Consider the following 25,358-nt stretch of genomic DNA (forward strand, 5'->3'; position numbering starts at 1 on the left):
TTTGCTTGTAGAAATAGTTCAAGTGAAGTGCGCCTCAATAGTATCGGTGTCGTGCATTAGTGCTGTTTCTAACACACACACGCAGCCGTAATCCATCAAGGGTTCACGAGTGAATGCCCAATAACAAACTGAGTGCAATTCTCTCGTCATATCACTGCAGTAAGAAAAGAGGGAGAACTCTTCAGCGACCCAGAGACACACCACAAACACACACTCCTCTCATACCACACTAATAACCTTGGGCTGTCTACCAATGCCACAACTTTATGGAACAGTATGGGCTCTAAATAGAAGCTCCATTTCTCACCAGCAGTCAGTAACGGCTCTATTTCAGCCACCCGGTCATTAAATATTTATCTTAGCAGAGTTGCTGATCATACCAAGGTGATAACCATTAAATAAATCTAAATCGGGGGCTTTTGTCTGCCCATCACCCAACTCCACCACAATAAAGACCCCTTTTTTCAAAAGGATTATCTACAAGTGTCCCTTTAATCAGCGCATGGCAGGACTATATCCCTCCACAACAGTCTCAGAGGAATACCTTTCTCTGAAGCCCTATCCGGCCGAGGATCTCCTTCACTGACAGCAGACTGAGTGAGTGGGACTGAGTGAGTGGGAGCAAGTGTGTTTGCGGATGAAAAGATGTGCTGCTACCTTGCTATGATGTCCTCTCTAGCCACCTCAGAACAAAGGCCTCCATTTTGAAGTGGCGTTATGATGGCACAGAAGGCCCTCTGTTGCCGTGTGTCCTATTGCTTTCTCTTCTCTTTGTTAGGCCGGTGTTTGTTATGCTAGTGAGATAAGCCACTGTTGTGGGTGGCTGGGTGTACTACAGCAACCGGTGTACTGCTTGAGTGCCAAAGCCGACAGTCTGTGGGAGGATTGTGGGCGTTATAGATCACTCGGAGACAGATGTCCATTCTTGCCCTGGCGCTGACTCAAACACTAACCCCAAAAAACGTGTGTTTGCAAACTGCTTCCTTGTGGGTTTTCAGTTGATCTCTATCTGGCCAAAAGAGTCAGCTTTCTTTATCATAGCAGCCTTCCTCTTTTACTGGCACATGGCTGTGCAGCGTTGTTCTTTATGAAACATAAGAGGTGGAAGTGTACTCTGCCTCTGCCTGACAAACAAGCTGTCTTGTGCAGGCAAACGAGCAACCTGATTCTGAAGTAGAAGAAAAAACACGACACCAGGCTCAGCAAACAAAGAAATGTGAGGTTTGGGTGAATGCTAAAAAAAATAAAAAAAAATTAAATGAATATTGCGAATGCCTCTGGAGAACAAATGACTGACAGGGCATTGGCAAGACACAGCATCATTGTCTACCATGAACACAATGAGATTCTCTTCTGCACTACATAAGTGCCATGCTCCAATAAGCAGAATCAAACCCTTTGAGCATCTGTTGTCTTTAACTCTCCCTCTCTTGGTTTTATGGTGCGCTGTCACAGTTCATGATTTCCCCAAGATTGTTCACATATGATTTACATGTTTGAGTTGCGAAATTGAGCAGACACAAGTTGGTAAAGCAACTTTTGCTGCCAAATTGAATTCGAAGAGTGTCTGGGCAGAGCTCGTGAATCTCAACTCAAAAGCAAGGTTGATCGGACAAGGTATCAGCATATTGCCTTTAAGTTTCCTCTGGTTTACATATCTGGATTGTGCAGTCATCCCTTCCAGAGAGAATCCTCCCCCCGAGCACAAGCCTCTCACTGACTGCCTCTGCTCAACTTGACAATCAAGCCCATTAGATGATTCTGTGAATTAAAGCTAGTTAACTAAAAGCACTGACACACATCAAGAATAGTCATTAGCCTGTCTTTTTAGCATAAAAAACAGGAATGATTTGCCGGTTCAGAGAGATCATCTCCCTACATGCAGCCTGGGGCAGCCCTTACAGTCTACCTCATTATTTTTTGGAAGAACAAGGCCACTGATGAATCCTGTTGGGTTAAATGTAAGGTGCTCTCTCTATGACCGGGCCCACACAGAGCAGCAGACTGCTTTAAGCTGCTCGTCTTACAGACAAAAGAAAATGGAGTAACTCGCCAACACTGTAAATACGGATAAATCTCACTCAACTAAGCTGTAAAATCAAAGTGGAATTGTTGGAGTACATCCCTCCCACGCAGCTGCAGTGAGAAAGCTGTCAAATGTTGGATTTTTGTGGATACTAGCTGAGCTGACAAGTGCCAATGATACACCGTGAGTGATAAAGACATTCATTCCTGCTTGGGGAGAGAGGTTTTCCAGATGTGATGTCTGCAATGCTCCAGTGCTTCATTACTGGATAGAAAGAGGCTGTTGCTGTTTTTCCATTTGCGTTGCCACGGTGACAAATGAAAAGCTGAATCACCCGCACAACTAATCAAATGAGTGAGTGACAACAAGTCAATATTTTCTCATTGTGTGGACAAGCAATATATCTGCAGAATACCGGCTGTGCTTCGAGGCTTAGGCAAAGCTAGACTCACAGCATTATACGGATAATGTGCCAATAATCTGACTCTGTGCGGCTGTTAAGACCAGTGCCAATAAAGACGAGGTATCAAAAGACAACCTTTACCGAATATGGGCTAAATTACCAACTCACCAGACATTGTCTAGACTCTGTACTTCAAACAAATATACTCTACAGTGTAATGGCGACAAGCCAACAACGCCAGAACTGTAATTGGACATTGATCTGTCGAGGTCTACGGATAAATAACTCATCCTAAAAGAAGCCATGAAGAAAGCGGTTTGTAAACACACAACCGTACTGAGATGTTGGAGACAACGGGAGAATTGAGAAGTACTCAGTAGTTTGTGCTCAGAGAATTCAGATTGTACCCATTTTGCTTGAATTCCTTGGGGCTCATTTGTCATTTTTTAAAGACATCTTATGTATTTTTTTGAACTGACAATTAGCTTGCTTTTGATTACATCCTTGACAAAAAAAAAACCTCCCTTAACACAAAATGGAGCAAACATCATCTGTGCAAGCCTGGTTAAACACAAGCAAGATCAATGGGTAAATGTATCAGCAAATATTACCATTCGTTGCCTGGCAAGTAATCATTAAGGAATGGCATTGATGCATTATTCATTGTCTAATGTATAATTCAGACTTAACAGCAGATTCTATGCATAAATAAAGCTGTGATACATTTAAACACATTAAATGTTTACTTGCTAAAATAGGATATGAATGTGCAGCATGAGTGCTTCCCTGCTGCGGTCACTCGATTTTCTGCGACCGTGGCTGAGGATGCAGAGATATATGGTGGATACTGCTATATAGAGTCTGACAGCCCACTCATCATTATACATAAACGTAATGGACACCAGCTACTTATATATTTATATAGTGGGGGGGTCGGGGATAAGCTGTTCCTGTGGAGGTGATTGTTTAAAATCGCATAGAGCGTCTTGTTTCTTTGTTGTACGAAGTAAATGAAAATCAGGATTCATCCATAAAACCACATATTACAGCCTTACAGTATATACACAATTGTATTTTCTGGGCTGTGCAGTTGCTTCATCTCCCTCGGACGTCGGCGTGTGTGTTTAAACATCACAGTGGGATAGTGATGGTGTTCTTGTTGAAGTGTCGGAGCGGGTGTCAGAGGGACAGTCAACAGGGAGGACGAGGATGCAGCGAGGACACACAGACTCCATCTGACGGCGTTCAGAGCAGGCAGCACTGCGGGGACCGCCATTCCACTTTACCATGCACTGAATTAACGAGGCCAGATGTCCCCCCACTTAACATGTGTGAAAGTGCCCTCCGATGGGCTCAGCTGCTTTAAGGATGTACAGACAGAGTGGGGGGAGTTGAGACGTGGGCCTATTTTCAATTATACCAATTTCTCACTCGTCGTTGGTTCCTAAGGTTTATGTTAATTTGAGATATTGGCCCTTCCTCTGTGCACACAACAAATTAGATGGAATTTTCTATGAAAATTCAAAGTACCTTCCAGATCATCACTCCCCATTTCAGTTGTCACCCACCAGAGGGTACTACCTCCTTCGCAGTTCTACCACTTTTCCATGTGTCAATCAGTGGCTAATATTTTCTAAATATGTCCCTGGTAAACCATTCTCTGCAAAGACAGTAGGTCAGGAAGTGGTGAGTTGACTCGCTCCGTAAAAAAAATTAGACCTATCTAAAGAATCACCAAGAGAGATTTATAATCGCTCCTCAAAAACATGAGTCTGCTTTGGTGTAGGGGATTGGAAATGATAATAACAATGGTATGGAAGCCATGACTCATTGATTTTACGCCTGCCTTTATGACAAGGTGGCTGTTGCATTTCTGTGTTGTTGAGGTCAAAGGTAAGAGCCTAATTTGTGAGTCAAACCTTTTATTTGAGATATATGCAGTTGAGTCACATTCACACAACCAAAAAGGCAGAGTTGTAATTTACCTTCATTTATTTGATCAGCATCTTACATTTAGTTTATAAGGGGGTCAAACATCACATCTGTTTTCATTTATGTAGCTTATTATAATAACAATTGGATAATTTCTCTGTAATTACAATGGATACAGTTGAGTCATTCAGACCATTACCCCAATGGAAAAGATATCAAGACCCCAGCAGACTTACTCATTAGAAAGACAATTAGAGGCCCGCCAACACTGCATCAATTACATTGTTTTCTGATTCTGTATGCATTACATCACGCTGTTAAAAAAACAAAACAAACGGACAACCTCGGAGTGTGTTTTTCTACCAGCAAGCAACCATCATCCTGATACAACCCCAGTGAGGGCCATCATGCGAGCAGATTAAATAACGTTTTTCCAATGCTGTCAAACATTCAGTCGCCTCTGAGCAGCTAGACAACCGTTACAGCCTCACTCTACGAAGCATCTCTCTCTCTGTATGGTCGGAAACAGCCTCTTTGATGCGGATATCGCCCCTCAGATTCCTCAGAGGTGACACTGGTACACGCGCCTGTATGCGAGCTGAATGTTTACTAGCTCTCTGTACCTTGTCAGCGTTGAGACTTGTGTTTATGAAAGGGGGGTGACTCACACCGCTACTATGATTCCCTTGGTTCACATGAATCAACAACGCAGACTGCGGACTCAGACTCAGATCAAATTGCACATCAGAATTAATTTCCTACAAAAGGGGGTATGAAGTACTGCAAAAAAAGATGATGCAAACCGATACCGACAGCGGTATGGTAGTGTGCATAATTAGGATTACGACTACTACTTTCTCATCTGATAGCAGTCTCACCATGAAACCCTCAGTGCTCTCATCCCAAACAAATCCCACAGTGCAGAACAACTAGGGCTCTTGTGTACAACTCCATTAAGAGGTCTGACCACTTCCTCTTTCATACACTCCACAAGTAGTGAAACTAAATGGATATCCTAACCTCAGGGGAAGTGATGAAGATGTCATTTCTAAATGTGTTCAGAAAGACAAGCTATGCAAGTTTTTCCACAATATAGTGCAAGTTACTCATATAATCAAAATAATTTCTGTCACACTGACAGTTACCATTTTAGAGATCACTCGATTCGATGACAACCAAACAAAAACAAAATATGTAAAAGCTCAACCAGAATCAGCCCCAGGCGGCCTTCACCTATATGACTGGACTGGTCAAACCCTATCGTTTTCCCTATTGTTTTCACGCCGCCATATTTTAAGCTAATTCTTGTGATGCAAATAAACTCATGTGGCAAGTGACGGCTCCTGAAAGTCATCAATAAAAAAGGGAGGCAAAGCGTGTTTTCTGTCAAATCTGTTAATGATGTCTAAATCAAAGATCACACACGGTTAGAGCACCAGCTTGCAGTTCAGCATTGTGAGTTATAGGAACACTGACAAACACAACCACAGTTAACTTTTTAACCATTGCTGGCCCTCGTGACTTATAAAATATCTAATTTTCACATCCGCGTGACATATGAAACCAAATGAGCCTCAAATGTTCAAACCATTTTTAGGTGGAGCAAATGTCCTTTTTGCTCCCACAATCAGTCACTATCTGCAGTGCTTGTGCCCCATGTTAGCCCATGCAGTGTCATCTCACTCAAATGGATTAATCACATCTGAATCATTAAGCTAGAGGTCACTTCTCAGCAAGCAGGGAGGGGGGGCGGCAAAAAAAATGCCACAGGAAGCTGGGCATGGTGGAGATTAGCTCCTCACAATTAGCAAGGCAACATCTGAGTCCATGTAATAGCTCAGTGAAAAATGCAGCAGCAGGGGGAGGATTTCAGGAAGGGATTGTTTTTATGTGGCGGGGATTGAAGGCAATCACTGCTTCCCCCTTCCTCAATGTGTATCTTGTTTCAGGGCTGAAGCTTCTTTGAGCTCATGTGGTCACACAAGCAGTGGATTCGGCTTCTGACTGTAGTCACATGAAGACTTACTATGGCCAAATTGACACTGATTTAAGTAAACAAGCCCTCCTCCCTCTTCTACTATAACTAGAAAACATTAGATAATCTGCCTTTCAGACAAATAACTGTAGTCTGCTTTCAAATCTAAAGCTGCCCCCTCCTAAACACACACACACACACACACACACACACCACCAGCCCCCCTTGCTCTTTTCAACAACAGGCACAGATCCCCCCCCCCTCCCACAGTGAGAGCTGCATGTGCTTGGGCCAGAGTTCATAGCCTCTGGGGTGCTCTGAAGGGGGGGGGGGGGTCAAGTTAATTTGAGGGTACTTCAACAGTTTGCTGGTTCAGCCAGTCTCCCAGCACACGAACATTAAAAAAAACAACTAAAAAACACTCAATTTATTTCCATTATTACAGTCCAATAATCAATTTATTACACAAACAAGGCTGTAAATCCGACAGCCAATACTCTGAATGTGAAACGGGGAAATCCCACCCGTCAAAATGTATGTGCCACTGACTGAAACAACGATTCCGTCTAAATGCTTCTTTCCTCAAACTAAATCGATGGCTCGAATACACACGCACTACTTAGTTGGTTCTTTACATCTTGGATGCATGTTTCCTGGGCAGCAATGTGGCAGCAAAGTGCCAGCAATTCCTGGCACTTTGTTTACTTTATTATTCTAACTTTAAAACCCATTAGCTGCTGAAGCCCTGTTACAGGCCGGCCCGGCCATGGGTTGCCTCGGGGTCTGCTCCACAGTCCAGGGAGAGCCAAGTTTTACAACAATGCAGCCAACTTTCAGCACTCAAAAACATTTGACTCGAGGTCACACGCGCTTCCTCCTCCGGGTAGACACCAAATCAGGACACTTTTGGCTCAAAGTCTAATTGCCACCCGCTTTATTCATCACTCTGTCCCACATTCCGTTTCTTTAGCAGCCACACATTGCTGCTGCCCCCCCCCCCCCTCCACCGTCCTGCAATCGTTTTTTTTTTTTGTCTTCTTCTTTTCTCTTAATGCAACTACTCACCCGCCAGTCTGGTGATTCTCGGGAGTCCCACAGACTGCTGCAAACAAGTTCAAAGCGCGATCCGAGCCCGAGTTGACCCACAGAACTTAAGCACGCTGGGACAAATCCATGACCCGGGACGAGACGAGCACAGTCACTTTGTACCCCCTCGTTTCTCTCTCTCTCTCGCGCGCGCGCACACGCGCGCTCGCTCTCCTTAAACCCCGCTGCCCGCACGGAGGGGCTCGGGCGAGCACTTGCTTCAACAAAAGACGGTTTCACTTTACTGGCTCACTGTTCGCGTCCGAAGGCGCCGAGCGAAAGGCAGCGTAACGTGTCCTCGGAAACAAATCCCGTATTCCCTTTGGCCGTGTTGTTGTTGCAGTCGATGATAGTGTCCACACGAAAAGTAACACCGCGCCGTGAGTTGTTTCGAGGGGTAGAAACCAGCGAGTTCGCCGTTTACAGGCTCCGCTTCCTTTTTCACACACATACACACACATTCACGCGCTCTCGCTCTCCCCCCTCCTTCCTTCTCTCTCTCTCTCTCTCTTTCCTATGCACACACTCTCCACGCTCTCCCTATCGCTCCCTCCGTCTCTGTAACCCGCCCCCCCCCTCCTCCTCCTCCTCCTCCCTCCTTCTTCTTCTTCTTCTTCTTCTTTTTCTTCTTCTCCTCCTCCTCTTCAGCTGTTCAACAGACACATCCACATGGCTGACCTAGTCTTTCTTTATCCAGACACTAGTGAAGGAGAATTACCTCGGCCACACTCAAAAAAGAGAAAAAAAAAATCCGAGCGAAACAAAAACATGGACTGGATTCAAACAATCGTCAGGGACAAAAGGGTGGTGCTGGTGGTGGGGGGGAGGGGGGGGGGGGCTCCAATGGGGCTGTTGATTGATGGCAGCCCTGTAGGGAAACGCTACGTGCACCGTGCGTGTGTGCTTACAACTGCACCAGGAAGCGAGATGCACAGCAGCTAAAGTGGCCCGACCTACTACCACATCAACCGATCAATGGTAACGCTTATGGGAATGTGACTGAACGACTAAAGGAGACAATGAAAAGCCCTGAAAGCTAGTAGTAGTGCCGTGTTAATAATGGCTTAATAGCACACAGCATGCTTCTCTCTGTGAAGGAAACACGGCAATGGCACGTTTTAATAATGAATACACAAATAAATGATGTTCTTAAATACAGGTGGCGGATTTATATCGGAAAACATTACGCATCTGCGGGGAAAATACATAAGAGAGAAGCTACTGAATGCTGATCAGGCTTGTGGACCTCATTTGCATTTTGGGATAATGAATTAATTAGTCACCCCAACCATTAAGAAGGCAGAAACAAGCGGGCTGATAATGTAAATAGCCCATTAGAAATATTTGGGGGACTGATTTAAATGGTGCGCCTGCACATCACATCTAATATGATCCAGGTCATTTACGGTCTCAGTACTCATCTTGTGGTACCAAATACACATTACGGTTTGTTCCCTCTTTATCTCAATGCAACCAATGACCTCACACACGAGAGGAGCGTGAAAAACAAAGATGGACTGCATTAAGTTGTAAATGAATATGAAGATTTCCATTTCACAGAGCAAGTAGCTTGACATATTTCCACATGATATTGGATCACTGTCCAAATCCAATTAACTTAAGTAAATAGTTTGAGCATTGGGTTCTTTTAGCACTAAAGCCAAACACGGGCAGCAGGAGAGACAGGCAGTAAGGATCAATAGCAATTGAGTTGAGGGTGGTGTGCAGGGGGTCTTTCATTGTGCTACAAACCATGTTGGTTGTCTTCGTTTCAATAGCATAGGGATATGGTGGGGGGGTTAAAACCCTTTCCAGCTCCTGAGGCAACTGTCCTGACAAGTCGTGCTCCCCCTCCACATAGTAACCGAACACCACAGCAGCCACAGCTCCTCCCTTATCACAGTATGTATACATTTCACAAGGTCAACGTTTAGGATATTTACACACAGCCTGCACCCTTTCCTGAGTTACACAAACTTCCAGAGGATTCAGGATAAGGTGGAAGAAATGCACTCCTCCCTCCAAATCTGATGCTCAATCAAAGCGTGAAAAAACGAAGAAGGAACACAATGATATATAACAATCTCCAAAAGTGATTCTAATATGTGCTCCACAAGAAGAAAGCAGCCACCATTCTCAGTCCGGTTGTGGGGCTTAAGCTGGGCCGACACAGCAGTGAAGGCTGAGTGCAGTGAATCCTCTCTGAAGGCAGCGCAGAGCAAAGCTGGATTGGGTGGCAGTGCAGGCTCCCCTTCCCTCCCTGGCAGATGAGATCCCATTATCAGGCAGACGAAAACTCCACCTCCAGGATTTCACAGCTCCTCTGTTTATCACATGGCTCTGTCAAGTTGGGCACCATTAACCGATAATGAAAGGAGACAACCGGTGCAGTTACAAGCAAAGCACTCCACATTCTACAGGCCGAAGCATGTATCTGGGAAGCTGACTGTGTCTATTCAATTCTGTTCAGCATTCAAACGTCCCATCACAATACCTTTTCCCTGAGCACCCCCTTCTCCAGCTACAGTGCCTTCGATCCCGACAGAACAAAAAGCGGTTACTTGGTGCCTCTTTATGAATTCAGAAGAAATGAAATCTAACAGAGCTGCTCGCTGCTCCAAAGAGAAAATGACGCTTTTCTTCAACAGTCTTTTTCCCTAAAGATCTAACAAAACCAGAAGGGTGTGTGAGGAAGAGAACGGCAAAACTATCAATCTGTTTTCTTCGTCCACAACAAACATAATTAGTATAAGTGTTACTAAACAAAAAGACTGCAAGACAGCCACTGAATAAAAAAGGATAACATGGCCCCCTCCTCCCCACTCCATTTATGGTTGATAAGATTCTGTAGCCACTTACACTCAATTAAAAATGAATAGTTAACAAAAGCTGTGCCTGACACACACAGTTTGCTTTAGCCTGAACTCTGCACACTGGAGGAAAAACAAGTCACTCGGAGGCAGCAAACAGAGAGAAAGTGCTCGGCAATACAAGCAAGTAAGCCAGTAGCTGAAACAACAGAAAACAGTGACATGGATGACTGAGCCAAGCCTGTGAGAGACTTGGCAAGCCTCAGAGGCCCTGGCCTCTTAAGCACTCATATCTAGTAACTTCATTTAATACATTCACTAGGGATGAGCAGACAAGTTGAAGGAAAAAGGGATTGAGAGAAGAAAACAGACTTGTAAACCAAAAGGAGGGTTAGGTTGTGGCGCTGGTGGGGGTGTATACTTCAGAAGCTCGACTTTAACACATGACTAAATCTCTACGATGTAACAAGCTAACTTCCCTGCTGCCAAAACATAATACGAGGAGTAAAAAAACGGATGTGCTAGAACCTTGAGACCATTTTACCATTCTCGGGTAGGTATTATCTACAGGAGCTTTTCTTCTCATATTAAAAAACGCAAACAGTGATTTTCCAGATGGGGCTTTAAAGCAGTGACTCTTTCTTCACCACACGTACTAAATCCATAAAGAACAAAGACTCTGTGTGACTGCTGCTTGAAGTTACTGTTCCTCATACTGACGGCAAGTGCTGATAGGCCTCCCCCTTCACTGCTGGCAGGCAGGCAGGCAAAAAAAGAAAGAAAGCCAACTTCAAATCATTCATTGCCCATTTTAGCCTTCATGGGTTCTTAAGAGAGCACTTTACAAGTTGGGGGAATATAGGGCCTTACACGACTAATTAAAACACAGACTTTGCCTAGAGGGGGTTGAGAGAAGGGGAAGCAATAAAACAATCCTATCAAATCACCCAACAAAGTAACTCAAGGAAATAACTTAACTAAATATGGTTAACTACGCTTGTGGATAAGCGTAGATTCAAGGACTATTGCTATTTAGCTGAAAAGAACAATATTCAACAGAGTAAAATGTCTTTAACTAAAATAAGAGTTCACGTTTCTCTATTTGAGCAAACATCCCTGTTATGGTGACAAAAGACTAACTGAAAATCATCAAGATGTCGCCCGGAGACAATCCAGATAAACAGCTAGTAATTAACTGGCTACCTAGCAAGCCTTTATTTGTGATCATTAACAAAGTTGTAAAAATGTGAAAGCAGCCAAGGAATGGTATTTCACTTTAGGCAATCATTGCCAGGTCTAGCCTCACATAGCTATCTTGTTTACATAGCTATTCACAGTCACATTTGGCAGCCTCGCAACACTCTGAAAACCAAGACACTTGTCGGCTACATATGCCGAATCTCTTTGCCAAGCTACACAAGCTACTCAAGAGAGTGAAACTTGCTTGCAGCAGCCATTTGGTAAAACTATTGCATTTGTTTTTATTTTTTTAAATGAACGCAAGACAAACCTTACTCCAGATGGAGGTATCTGCCACCTGGCAGACAAAGTGATCAAATGTTAGTCAGAGGAATCACAGCATTTACAGTACAGCAAAACCTGAGTGCTCATTAGCAGGCTTTGATATAGTATATGAGCAAAACAAACAACTGCTTTTAATAGAAGCGTTAGATCACAGCTTGCTGTAATGAAGACCGAAGCTCCGGGAAAAGAAGGGCCGCGTGTGAAATGCATATGAACCAGATAAAAACAACTCTGTACGTCCATAAACTCACACACATAGAAAGTCAAAACAGACAAACAAGCGCACATGTGTAATAACTTAGATGCTATTTCACTAAGCCCCTGATTTCCCACAGACATTCTTCAAGCTTTCACATGGACCGTCTGTGTCCGTCTGATTCTCCAGGCTAAACAGGGCCTCATTCATCTGAATAAAAGAGCAGTTCAGGCTGCACTGAGAACAGACTCGGAGGAATGAGACTTTATTTCCAAGAGGGACACAGAGAGTGCAGGCTCTGGCGAAAAGAGGAAGTTTACATTTCAGGCAAATCCTTTTGTGAACAAAAACTCAGCAAGATAAACAAATAGTACGCGTTTGAAGCTGAGGCCTGGAAGCAGTTAGGAAAAGTCTATTCCTGCAGAAAATGGTGTTTAAAAGTCATCAGTCGGCCAAGCAAATGGGGTCCACGATCAGGAAAGCAAAAGAGAGAGTGGCGGTTGGGGTGTGTGATTCCTGTGCGGTTACTGTCTCAAAGCTAATCTGCTCAAATAGCCAGTGACTGCTCCATTTCACCCAGAGCACATGGCTGTCTCACCTCCATACACTGCCACCATATGGACAGAGAGCGGAGGTGCAGCTCTATGCTGTTGCTGTGCTAAAAGAGGCGTGGATTGGGGGAGCAGAGGCCCATAATGGGTAAAACAAAAAAATTAACTCCCTACACTATAATTCATGACATGCGTGTTAAAAAGCTCATAATGGCGCAAAGGCCCACAAAGCTGGATTGTTTTTTCTCTCCCTCCAGCACAAATGCTTATTCAGAAATCAATTACTCTCCTCTGGTCAGACTTGGCTGCTCTCAGTGTTTTGCTAATGATTCTGCCATCTAGTTTACAGATACATAGTGATAACTAGAATAAGCACATCCATTATAGGTCAGAGATTCTCTAGCCAGTCAAGCTAATTTTGTCCAATTTCGCATTTGCTAACATTCATTTTCTTCTCCAATTTGGCATGAATTACAGCAGAGAAGCAATCTCCAAGGCAAATGTACTGTCAGCATGTCAACACAGGGTGCGGCGAGAAAAGGATGTGTTTTTTCAAAAAGACAGCACACAGACAGGGTGTTGAGGTTATGTTATGAGATTAGACAGTTTTTTTGGAAGCGAATGGGTAAAATCTGTCTGTGTGCAGTCGGAGCAGACAGTTGGGAGATCAGTACTGAGGTCAAGAGGAGCCACTTAGCTGTGCTTTGGCCTTCCAACCCCTACAGCGTTCAGAATCAACCGCTCAACTGTGGGAGTAGATAAAAAGCTTGGCAGCAGTCTAGCAACTACAGACGGCTACTAATGCATGCAGGCTTTATTTATGGCTTTTTAAAGGTACAAAATGGAAATTAATGGGAATAGGTAGGAAGGTGGGAAGCTTGCTCATTAGCCAGAATATATATTAGGTTAGCCTCACTAGTGCAGATCCCCAAAGACACTAAATCTAGAGGCTTGCTATAAACAAACAAAGCAATAAACAATCCACACTAAAAAAAGACACCTCTCTCAACTCTAACTAAATCGTGAAGGTCATAGTTTTTTTTCTTCTCCCAACTACTATAATTTGAGAAGTGATTTAATGAGATTGTATGCCGTTTTTCTCCTCTCTAACGCACATTATTACAACAGCAATAAAACGAGAAGAATAGCTGTCCCTTTGATGGCTCTGGTGAAGAGATAATGTGCTGAAATCTGAGAATTATATGTTAGGTGTCATTTATGGTTACATGGCAAGCCCACCACTCTTTGTCTTTATTGTTTGGACTTGTGAATCAACTGAGCATGGAAATGTGTTTCTCATTATTCTGTTGTGGACACAGAGAATGTGTCCACAACACATTGTGGTGTGCTGGAAATTCTGCAAATTGCTTGTTTGGATGCACATATTCTGCATAATGCATAGAGCAGCATCTGTGTGTGTGTGTGTGCGCACGTGCGTGTGCGTGTGTGCATGTAAAAGATAGCAAACAAGTGGGAGAGACTGGGGAAATGAGCGACAGACATTGAGCAGAGTGGAAAGCTAACATGCAGCATGCTAACTGTCTCTTTGTAAAAGGAGCAGTAGGGAATAGACAGAGGAGACTTAGTGCAACATTAGCACCATGTGGAAGAGGGATGGATGAAGGGAAAGATGGATGGGTTGCGTGAGGGAAGGAAATACTGAGCAAGGGAAGGAGTGCAAGCCAGAGCACTCTGCCTGGTCCTGCATACATCAGCAGCAGGAGGGCAGGGATGTGCAGAGGCCACAGCAAGCCAATTACCAAAACTCATTAAGTAACCTGCTAGTCTGCTTTGAACTGCAACCCCACCCCCCCTTTTATATCGTGACTGGATTCTCTGCCGCTGTTCTGGAAATTCAGATAGTCGCTGCTCTCACTCTTGTTTTTTTTTCTTTCTTTAAAAGCCTAAATGGCAAAACAGTAATCACATTTTCGCATGCCTTCATTGGAATTACAAGTGCAACAGAGAAGTGAAACAGAAATGAAGATGATTGGTGGCTTAAAGACATCCCGTGGCCAAAAAGACAGTATTGCACTGGTTGCAAAGGAAGGAGAGGGTGTGCGTATAGGTAACGCTAAAACATAGGAAATAATGCAACCCGACACAAACACAGGAGTGGGTTAGCAGGAGTTAGCAGTTGAGGGATAAATGAGTGCTGACAGGCTTGATCTGTTCTCTCCACTGGAACAGAAAGTAGTGGGAAAGAGGGCTGCGATGGGGAGGAGGTAGAGGACAGTGGAGAAGACGAAGCACAATGAGGGGGGAGGATGATGAGGATGATGATGATGATGATCATGAGGAGGAGAGAAATCAGGCTGAGAGCACCACGGGCAGGTTGAGAACATGATCAAGGTCCAGTGGGTGGAGAATAGAAACATTTTGGGGGAAGGAGTGCGGGGTTAGGGCAGAGCAAAATAACACTGTTAAGTCAGCGCTGCAGTGTCACGAAGAATTGTTGACTAACCTTGACTGCATTCACCTCCTAGCTCACACTGCCTCTCAACAAGTATTGACACAACGACAATCTGCAAGAGAAAAACTGAAGGGGACGAACACACAAACATACAGAGAGGACAGGGGGATAAAAAAAACAAAAACATAAATGATGTGCAAATGGAACAAACAAGGTGATAACAGCTTGACAGTAGAGGTGTATGCATGGGAAAAGACAGCAGCCATATTTGGCATCATGTTGAACACATGGTGATCGTAGACACAAAATAATAATACCCCTCACAGTGCAGTTAACATGTTCTATGGAGGAGATTGTGAGCTTTTATTCTAAGCCAGTATTCATTTCCCTCTTCTCAATAAACCTCTCTGGATACACACAGATCTCGGCACTCGTACCTACTGCACACACTATTAAACACACACACACACACACAGTCCCCACCCCTGAACTTCCCCCATTATCCCATGAGCCCTCTCTTCTCTGCCTTGCTTGACAAGAGCTTGGAAATAAAAACATCACAGCTCTGCCTCGCAGCACCTGTTCAATAACATTGACATTTCACATTCAGCATCCACACACCGGGAGATTCTCTGCATTTACTCTCTTTAACACCCAGAAATGTGACACACACACAGACACACACAGACACACACACACACACACAGTGTAAAATATGTAAAAGGAGGTTGCGGCTGGTTTCCTAATCAATTATTTCTTCACGGCAAAACTGCTACAAAACAACATCCCATGATATTTACCAGATGTACAAAATAAAACCTGCTTCTGATGCAATATGCCTCCTGAATTCTGCCTGCATTTTGAAGTGAAATGGTCCGTTAGCTTTTTGAATTTGGAGATAACACCAGGTGTGCAGTGAATAAAATCCAAGCATCTCTGTCCATGCAGTCTCAGCACTGTTCAACAGCATATACTGTCAAACATAGCACAAATACACACAACAGCCATCCAGATAAGCACATAACATTTATACTCACGCCATGATCAAATTCTACCAAAGAGGATTTTGGGGTGATAGATATTTGATGTTAACATTTGACTCAATTTTCTTTCAGATGCACCGTGACGCTATAATACATGTTTTCATATGATAGTTGGCACCTGGGGAAAATATGAAATGTGCCGTGGGCCACCTAGTGCCAGGGCTCAACGGTGTCACCAGGTGTGGCCTAACCTGGGTGGCTGAGCAGGGGCATCTGTTTGACGGCATTAGAGCCATCAAGAGCCTGCCATAACCACAGATTAAATGGGAGTAAATCTGAGGATTAGATCCGCATATGAATAGCTCACATTGATTTTGAAATCCCTTCAGTAACTCTGGAATTTCCACAGGGACAGACAATGTGGCCATCAAACGCCCATACACAGGGACTCATCTGTCTCCCAGTTGTTGTTGTCGTTTTTTAAAGCAGTCTATGACAAACCCATCTTCATTTTAATCTGCTCATATCTCGGCCTAGAAGCTGTATCCAAATGGCATGCAACATTATTCATCAAACTACCCATCCATCCAGTCTCTCCCACAAGTCACCGCAGAGCAACTGAGACAAGCTCAACAGGCTTGTCCATTCCTATATTCTAGTGTGTGTGTGTGCTCATGTGAGAGCAAAATCACTTCCATGCTCTGTGAGTCAAGGGGTTTTATATGTGAGCATATTTGGTGCGATGTGGATGATGGCAAGGACAAACTGGCCTTTCCTTCTTCAGCTGCCTGGTCTCTTGTGTGAATATGCATGCACTCAAACGCGCTCGGACCCAGAGACCTGAACCCTTTCTGACACGACAATCCCCAAATCCCGCGCTGAAACCTCAATCCCCTTCCGACCACCATGGCCTTCCGGCTGCTGTCTGACATCAAAGACAAGCTCTACGTTTTCATGACTTCAGCCCGCCTCTCAATCTGTCAGTGTCCACCACATGTACGTCAGAAAAGCCACTATTTTAACACCAGCCCAATGCTAACCACTTCAAACACCTCTATAACACAACACAAATAAACTAAAGATAGCATCTTCACTATTTCCATACTGTAAGAGGCGGGGTGATAAGTGTGTTAGGATAGCAGAAATTATTTGTATTTATTTATAGAAAACAAATACTGCAACAAGAAATTTAGTCTAGAATAAATTACTTTTTGGTAACCCGATTCCCTCATCCATAAGTGCTGCATTGGTCATCATAGCTGACCTTAATTGACAGCTATTAAGCGATTACCTGGTGATTAGTGTGCATTGTGACAAGGCTCCATTAACCTTTGAGAAGCATTGTGCAGGCTGCAGTGTCTAGCCTAGTGGAACGCTCACCTCACTCCCTCAAAAAAAGACTCTCTCTGTCTATCTCTCTCTCTGTGTCTCTATCTCACTCACCTCACCAGAGAGAGATACTGAGAGAGATACTGAGAAACTCAGTGTGACAGTAGAGCAGCTCCTGTTAGGTAAGCACATTGAGCCGTCAGGCCGGCACATTCATCAACACACAGAATGCCAGTCAGCAGCACCAGCAGGCTTGCTGCCTCTCTGCCACGGTACTGTTTCTGTGATGAGGTGGGGAGGGAGGTAGAGTGACAGGGAGGCATTAGCAAAGCAGATTTGGACCATTCACCGCAGCATTTGGCAGTGCAAATGTTTCTATGTATGGTTTGGGTGGTTTTTACTCGCATTTTCACTGCACTAATAGATCGGCCACAGGCTGCTAATGATATCATTATCATACATGCACTGGAATAGTCTGGATGCAGGCCGCGCCAAGATCAATGGACAGCAAAATCTGGATCAATTGATTAGTCTGACGCTGTGAAGCTGCTAAAGCATATTTTGTGCACAGTCAATGGGTTGTTGAAAAGGCTGTGAATGAATTGGGCCCTTGCCTGCTTTCAGAGTGCAGCATGCAGACACGGGGTTCTGTCAGTGGATCTGTGCCATATGAGAAGTGAGCCCAATTGGCAGGCCTGATGCGCTCGTCTTAATGTCAACCAAACCCACTAACATTATACACAAAGCTCCAAATTAGGGCTAAAATTACTATTTAACTGACAAAGTGAAAACAAATGAATACTTGTGTACCATTTCTATTATCCCTTTGTCATTGTGCAAATTCCCACCGCCACAATATTGAAGCGGTTTTGTTTGGAAAACAATGTGTCCAGCAACAAGCCTACAAGTAGAGAACATGTGTTTTAACTTAGATGCTGTGCAAAGGCAGATTTGATTTGTTCAACATGCACAGCAAAGTATTTGAAGGCAATACATCCCTGTGTGGAAGATGGAAAGGTATCATCAGTTGTAAGTGTAGTTATTACTAAAGAGAAGGACTGGTTATTGTAAGGCTTCATGATTAATTTAGACTTGCAGCAATTGGTTAATTTAACAATTAGTTGATTGACTAAAAAATAAACTGCATTAAGTTGTCACAATATATTTTTAGCAAATGGGAAGACATTCTGGTTTTAGCTTTTCAATTGTGTGTGTTTTCGTGTTTTCTTACTCTCGCTATGACAGTAGACTGAATATGTTTGGGTATTGGACGTTTGTAAATGGGAACTTGTTATTAGGCCTTTTTACAAATTTACTGACATTTTATAGTCAACAATTCAGTTGAGTTAACAGCTCTCTCATAAAATGCATCTTCAAAGCATCACAAAGGTGCCATGTATTGCAGGGCTATTGGATTGGATTGCAATGTATTTTACAGATATTTATTTATCATAAACACCTTCTGAACCGCGTTCATGTTTGGATCATAAGCGCTCTCATCTTTTCCTGCGACCGACTTGGTCTCAATCATGACTGTAATTTGAGAGCAGGCTGATTGTGTTAGGAGGTAGCTGATTACGCTGATGAGCAGAGAGCTACCGAAGAAAATAAAGTGGGCCATCCACACTGAAAGAATAATGACATCAATGACAGGCAGGTTGATATAAGGTTGTGAAAGAGACACTTTTTTTCCTTCCTTTTTCTTTCATCAACGATTGCCCTGTCACTGCTTGACAAATGCAAACTGGCCAGAAACAATCCTGTTTGAATTAATCTCTAGTCCAACCTTGAGATAACAGCATTGACAACCGTAACACTTTTTCAATGCAGCAACACCATCTAAATCAAATTTAAGTGAGGCCAATGTATTTGTGGCTTTCGGCAGCATGATGCAACATATTCCAGTATACAAAGGCTAATGCAGGTAAATCACACCTCGTGGACCTGAAGGCTTGACACTAAGCTTCCTGGCATACTAGCTAGCTCAAGTGGGCGAGAAATGAACCCCGTTATGTGTCCCGACACTGGGCCCTGCTCCCCGGCAAATAAAAACATGCCTCTCACTTACTGGCTGCCTGCGCCCACAGCCCCATACATCAGCATTATAAAGGAGCTCGGCAGCCTCAAGGTCAGCTCAATTTCCTCCTGCCGTTATGAAGTATCAGAATCACAGCGAGAGGGGGCACCCACACACACGTTAAGAAATGATTTAGGGAGCGAGGGAGGGGAGGGAGAAAAAGAAAGGGAGGGGGCGGGGGAGTGTAGAGTGTAAAGGAGAGGGTGTGTGTAATACAATAGGGAACTGTGACAAATCACCAGGAGAGAAGCAACCTCTTCTACAGTAAAGATGTGCGAGTGCGGGCATTTGTGAGAAAATGTAGAGAACATTAAGCCTACTTGCTCATTCCACACACTAAGAGAATATAGTAGTCTGTAGTATAAGTAATGGGATTGAACAGTTTTTGTTTAACAAGCCGATTCCACTTGTGTAATCGCTCAAGTGTTAAGTCTGTGAAACTACAAAGCAATTAGGCCTACTGAATTATTGTTTCAGAAAACGTGAATACGATGTTTACCATTTACTGTAATTAAATTCTAAGCTGTTACATGGGCATGACAGCGACCTAATGCAAACCAAATGTCTTTTTTCTTTTTGAGATCTGGGCCCATTCATCACATGCCCAAGCAATTTGATAAATTACACAGAAGCATGAAAGCTGATCATTTGCGTGGCAGAGAGTTCGGTGTGTGTGTGTGTTGCCTCTGCCTGAGCCGGCAGTCATCCTTGGCTGCCTCACTGGCTGAGGTTTGACATCTTCAGCTAAGAGCCTGGGGAAATAACAGCAAATTCACTTAATGGTACCACCTCATTTATTCCTCATACAGGCAGAGGAGAGAGAGAGTTCCTTGAGGTGTTACAAAATGGCTGTGTGCTCTCGGCTGTGCTACCGTCTCTCCCATCCAGGGGTGCGCAGGTGTGCGGGTAAACACAGACTGCATTGAGATCCATCACTGGTCGTGGTCAGCCACCAGCTGTAATTTGCAGTCAACTCTGACCTGTTGCAAAAGGCCAGTCTGCTTGTGCTGTAGCTACAAAGCTTTTTGTGGTGACAGCATAATCTGGTTTGGTTTGTGTGTGTGTGTGATGATCTGAACAAGCAAAAGACAAACGTATATAGAGATCTGAATGGGGCGACTATGGGTCAGTGGTTAGCATGCCCGTCTTTCAATCAGGGGGTTGGCAGTTCAATCCCCGCCCTAGTCGATGTGTCCTTGAGCAAGACACTTAACCCTGAATTGTTCCCCATAGCGGTGTATAATAAAACATGTAAAGTGTCTTTGAGTATCTTGAAAAGCGCTATATAAATTAAATGGATGATGATGATGATGATGAATGCCATGACGCTGTGTTTTGTGCAAGTGTGAGTAAGCATGTGAGTGTATGTTGGCGTGTGTGTCTGCAGGGGAGAGGTACAGAGCCAGAGGTGTACAGAGCCAGAGGTGTACTGGCCCCACTCCAGCTTTGCAGAACAATCCAAAGCATCTGGGATGGAGCTGGGCTGGCTTGCACTTGGATAACATCTCAGTGAAACAGCAGGTATGCCATCAGTGCAGCCCGAATCCTCTGAGGGCTATTTTCAGAGCCTATGACCCCAGCGCGGTCAGCAATACACAGGAAGCGCACGGCCCAAAAGCATGCCACTGCTTCCTGTCGGCTGCACAGCATTTAATTCCAGCAGCTCCGCTATTATTTGTTTTACTAAAAAAGACTCAATGGCTCAGTGGCCGTTTATAAAGACTGCAGTTTTTCCAATACTTTACCCAATGGAGACAATACATTATAAATGACCATGTAAACCCTAACCTGAATACGTTCATATTCAGAGAAGGCATACCCACATGAAGACATGCATTCCAATTGTGTTATTCAACAGCATTTAAGATACATGTACATCCTAATGCAGCGTCAAATCCCGGTGAGAGCTTTGACAGTATTTTCAAGAAATCTACCTGCTTGATAAAACAGGCTCTACCATCTGACTGAGCTTTCATGTAGCTGCAAGATGAATAGTACAAAGCAAAGTGTTATTCCACATGACAGAGATGTGGTATGACACTGATTATGGGAAGGGAACTGATGTTGCAACATAATGTGGAGGAGGTGTCTAATGATATGTATTGGGCTCTGCCGGTTTGCATGTAAATGGAATTACTAACCCACATAAACAGCTAATAACAATACGTATTTAGGATGAGGTCAATTGTAAATTTGCTGCATGTAAATGTTGATAACTAAATCACATCCCTGGCTGCAACTGTATGCTATTATTTTCACTATCAATTAATCTAATCTACAAGATTTCTTCTCAATTATTCGATGGTAAACATCACCATTTCCTAGAGGCCGAGGAGACAGTCAAATAGTTTTATATTCTATCCAACAGTCAAAATTCAAAGATATTCAGTTTAAACGGTAAGACAAAGAGATGAAACAACATCTTGCATTTAAGAAGCTGGAGCCATCAAATGTTTTGCTCAACATTTGAGGATTTGATTTATTTCTTAATCAATTATCAAGCAGACTCAATTAAATGAGCAAAACACGAGATTGAGAGCCCTTCTATTGCTTCTCAACAGCTCGCAACATGAAGAGGGCAAGAGGGTGAGACAGCGAAAGTGCTGACAGAGCGAAGCGTGTTAACCTGAGGGGACGACGCTGACGGCATTGTAAGCTGTAGCCGCCATATGAGAGCAGTGCAGAGCGGGGCACGCTCACGTGCACTAAAAGGATGTGTCAACAAAAGAAAAGCTCAGACTACAACATTCTCAATCTCTGCTCAGGTATTACTCCACTATATCTTGATTTTATTTCTTCTATTTTAACGTTCAGAATGTTAAATACAGCTCTTGTAACTCGACGAAAGGGGACAGCTCACTCTCTAAGTCCTGCAACAACAAAACCTTGTCTGAACAAAAAGACACAGGCTCCCACCCTTCACAGTACAAACACCTATTGCTGTTTTACCACTGAGGCCACACTGTGGTATTTGCATACATTTCCATCAGTGGTGTCTGTTAATAGACCAGCTGAATAATATGTATCAGTGAGTGCAGTGGTGGTGATGGAGCAGGGTGATGGATGCCTCCTGTGTGCTTTCCTCTTATATAAAGCTCTCACTCTTCTCCAATCTAGGTGAGTGGCTTCCCACTACTTGGCTCCCCACGGTTAGCTTGTCAGCAACCTCTCCATCTCTTTTCTCCGCACCTGCACCTGACACTGTGAGTGTTCTGTCACCCACCTCTCCTCACCCCCCTGGAGAAAATGTTCACCCCCACCCAGCTTGCTCCCAGCAGCCCCTGGGGCAAGGGACAATTAAAAAACGAGGCAGGAGCTCAGTCGAGCTGTCATGCTGAGGCTCATATGGGACCTTGCTTGTAATGCTGCGGAGGTAGGGGGAGTTTGGTATTGGAGCCCAAAGAAAATAATACACTATGTCTGCTGTAGTTGAGATCAACATTCACCGCAGTGCAAGGGGAGGGCAGCATATCAACACACTGAAAGCAATGCAGTCAGGCTGGAGGGATATATTTGGCCTTACAGTATTCAGTCTATATTGTCTGACCGCGCGAGCGCACACACACACACACACACACACACCTTCTGGTGTCAGCCAATTACAAGCTTGCCCTGACTGCCCTTGACTACACTCCCTCCACAATCCATGTCAAAACCCTCTGCACAGTTTTTTTTTTTCCCCCTCTCTTTGCTTCTTCTTTCACTTTTTTTTATTTATTTTTTTTACTTGTCTGTCTTTAGGGTGTGAAATATTTAGCAGGCCCATCTAAATCTACCTTCAGGCACAGAGTCAGAGCCGTCTCCCTCCCCAGGTAAGTAGTAATGAGAAGGAGAGAGATAGGGAGAGTGGAGGAAGGGCTGGTGTAATATCTCATCAACATTATAAAACCATTTCTCCCCTCGGCAGTCCCTGGGTGGTCTTGGGTTGTGTTATTTCGCAGTCAGGGTTCAGTGGCCTCAGCTCCTAAGGTTGAGTTTGGCCGCTTTGCAAGCCTAGTGCTGTGCTAAGCAGGTGTCAGGGGAGTTTCCCCTCAATTAAGCAAAGGTAAAGTAATGCCTCTCACCATGGCGGCGCCATGAATACATTAGTCTTGCTGTCACCACAGGCTAGAGCATCGAGACATATGAAGAAGACAGACAGCTGGTTTGCTTGAAACGCTGCTAAAGCCGATTAAGCAAACTAGCACGAGGATTGTTTTGTATTGTAACTAAAGGCTTATTTTAGGCCTCTGATACTAAATAGATGAAATGGCCTACAGGATATGATCGGAAAAACTTAATTTATGTGGATGAATACATCAACATAATCAATTCTAATATATACCAAAACAGAAAACAGTGTAATAACATTTAGTTTTAGAGTTGCTGGGAGTTAGGCTAATGAGTTTGTATTATCTGTCTGAGTGGATGACACTGGAGGACACCGAATCCTTGTTGTGTTAATTAAAGCACAATGAATTGATGTCGATGAAAAATTAGCATGACCCACAGCCTCAGTGAGAGATACTGCCAGGAAAATAGATCTCTCTGTTAAGTCATTGTCAAGGCAAGACTTGGAGCAAAAGCACTTTTTAGAAACTGAAATCAATCATCTGATTAACTAGAAGTGGCAAACATCTGGGAAATCAGTTATACCCAATATAAGAATAAGCTAAGAATAAGCATGTCTCAATATATTTCTATGAATATATATGATTGTATCCTTTATACAATTGTTACTTGTCAATTCACACCATCTCAGTAAAAAAAAACCTAAGCTTTCTTGACATTTTTAGCCAGCACAACAATCAACTTATTTTACTCCGTCTAACAAAGCCAACTGAAAAAAGGGGATTATAAATATGTCAACAGTAGCAATAATGCCTTCTTTTGTCAGTCCTTATGTGCGAGTATAACAGTGTGCTGGACAAGCGCATTGAAAAGGGATGATTGATGGCTTGGATTGGCTTCACTGTAGACTGTCTGTCCACCTCTTTCCCTGATGAGACATGTCAATGTAAAGACACATGAATGCAGCAGCCTGTCCTCCATTTTCTTCTCCTCTACTCCTCCTCCTCCTCCTCCCTTGTCAGAGGCAGGGAGAATGACGCAGTAAATACAGATGCTGTGTGCACCGTAATTCTGGGGCCCACTGCCTTTTATCTACCATGACAGCCTCTGCTGCTGTCGAAATCAAACGCCCAGGCGCGAGGAAAAAGCTAGTATTCCCTTTAATAAACTGCCAGGCGGCGCAGAGTGAGAGTAGAAAGGGAGGCACTCAGCTCTGCTCTACACTTGGCCAGGCTTGGCTAAGCAGCAGCTGAGGGGAGAGGAGCGATAGAAACAGGGAGCGCACTCCTTCAGGCATTAGCTGGTATTAAGCCATGCACACAGGCGCAGGCAACCAGCATCGTTGCACTTACCAAGAGCCAATCGGTCAGCGGGGAGTGTTGGGCACTCTGCAAAGATATGCACACTGAGATGAGGACTAGTGAACGAGAGGGTGGGCAGCTCAGTCAGCACCTGCTCCCGGACTCGAACACAGCCCCTCTGAGCTGCCAGGGTCAATTAATTACATCCATCTCTTAACGCTCTCCATTAGGATAAACAGGAAAGAATGAAGAGCAGTCCGACAATGTGGAAACTGCCAACCCCGAGAAACACGACTGATCAGCACCTCCATTTGTTGATAAATCAATCAGTCGTCGACAGAAATGATTTTACAGAAATTAGGAAAGCATCATTTATCAGATTAATCATTAAATGGATAACTAAAAATAAGATTTAGTTGCAGCCTTGTTCAGCAATGCAACTACCGTAGAATAGACATATCTCATCTCCCTAAATTCTCCAGTGACTCGTGGAGTGTGTGCCTGTGTGTGTGTGTGTGTGTGTGTGTGTGTGTGTGTGTGTGTGTGTGTGTGTGTTGGACAGGAGGAAGAGGATCTGCTGCTGCTTTGGAAATAAGACAGCTTTTTGTTCTGACCCCACAGCTGTCACTATCATAAGAGAGCCAGTTACTGGCAGCACACATAAGCATTTTTTTACACACGCACACACACATGCACACGCAT

The 25,358-nt window shown here is 43.9% G+C and overlaps 1 protein-coding gene across 3 annotated transcripts in view; it reads right to left on the minus strand.

Annotated features, from left to right (window-relative positions):
* rerea (arginine-glutamic acid dipeptide (RE) repeats a) overlaps positions 1 to 25,358 on the minus strand; it is a 117,044-nt gene that overhangs the window by 78,223 nt on the left and 13,463 nt on the right. The window contains exon 2 of one of the 3 annotated variants that reach the window (XM_034536687.1): positions 14,968 to 15,042. The exons of 1 other annotated variant lie outside the window; for it this stretch is intronic. The gene's annotated coding sequence lies outside the window, so the exon portion shown is untranslated. Of the gene's footprint in view, positions 1 to 7,401; positions 7,970 to 14,967; positions 15,043 to 25,358 lie in introns of those variants that run through there. One more of the 3 variants, XM_034536686.1, reaches the window with a different exon arrangement.

Source organism: Cyclopterus lumpus, chromosome 7 (genome assembly GCF_009769545.1).
Source record: "Cyclopterus lumpus isolate fCycLum1 chromosome 7, fCycLum1.pri, whole genome shotgun sequence".
Classification (NCBI taxonomy): Eukaryota; Metazoa; Chordata; class Actinopteri; order Perciformes; family Cyclopteridae; genus Cyclopterus; species Cyclopterus lumpus.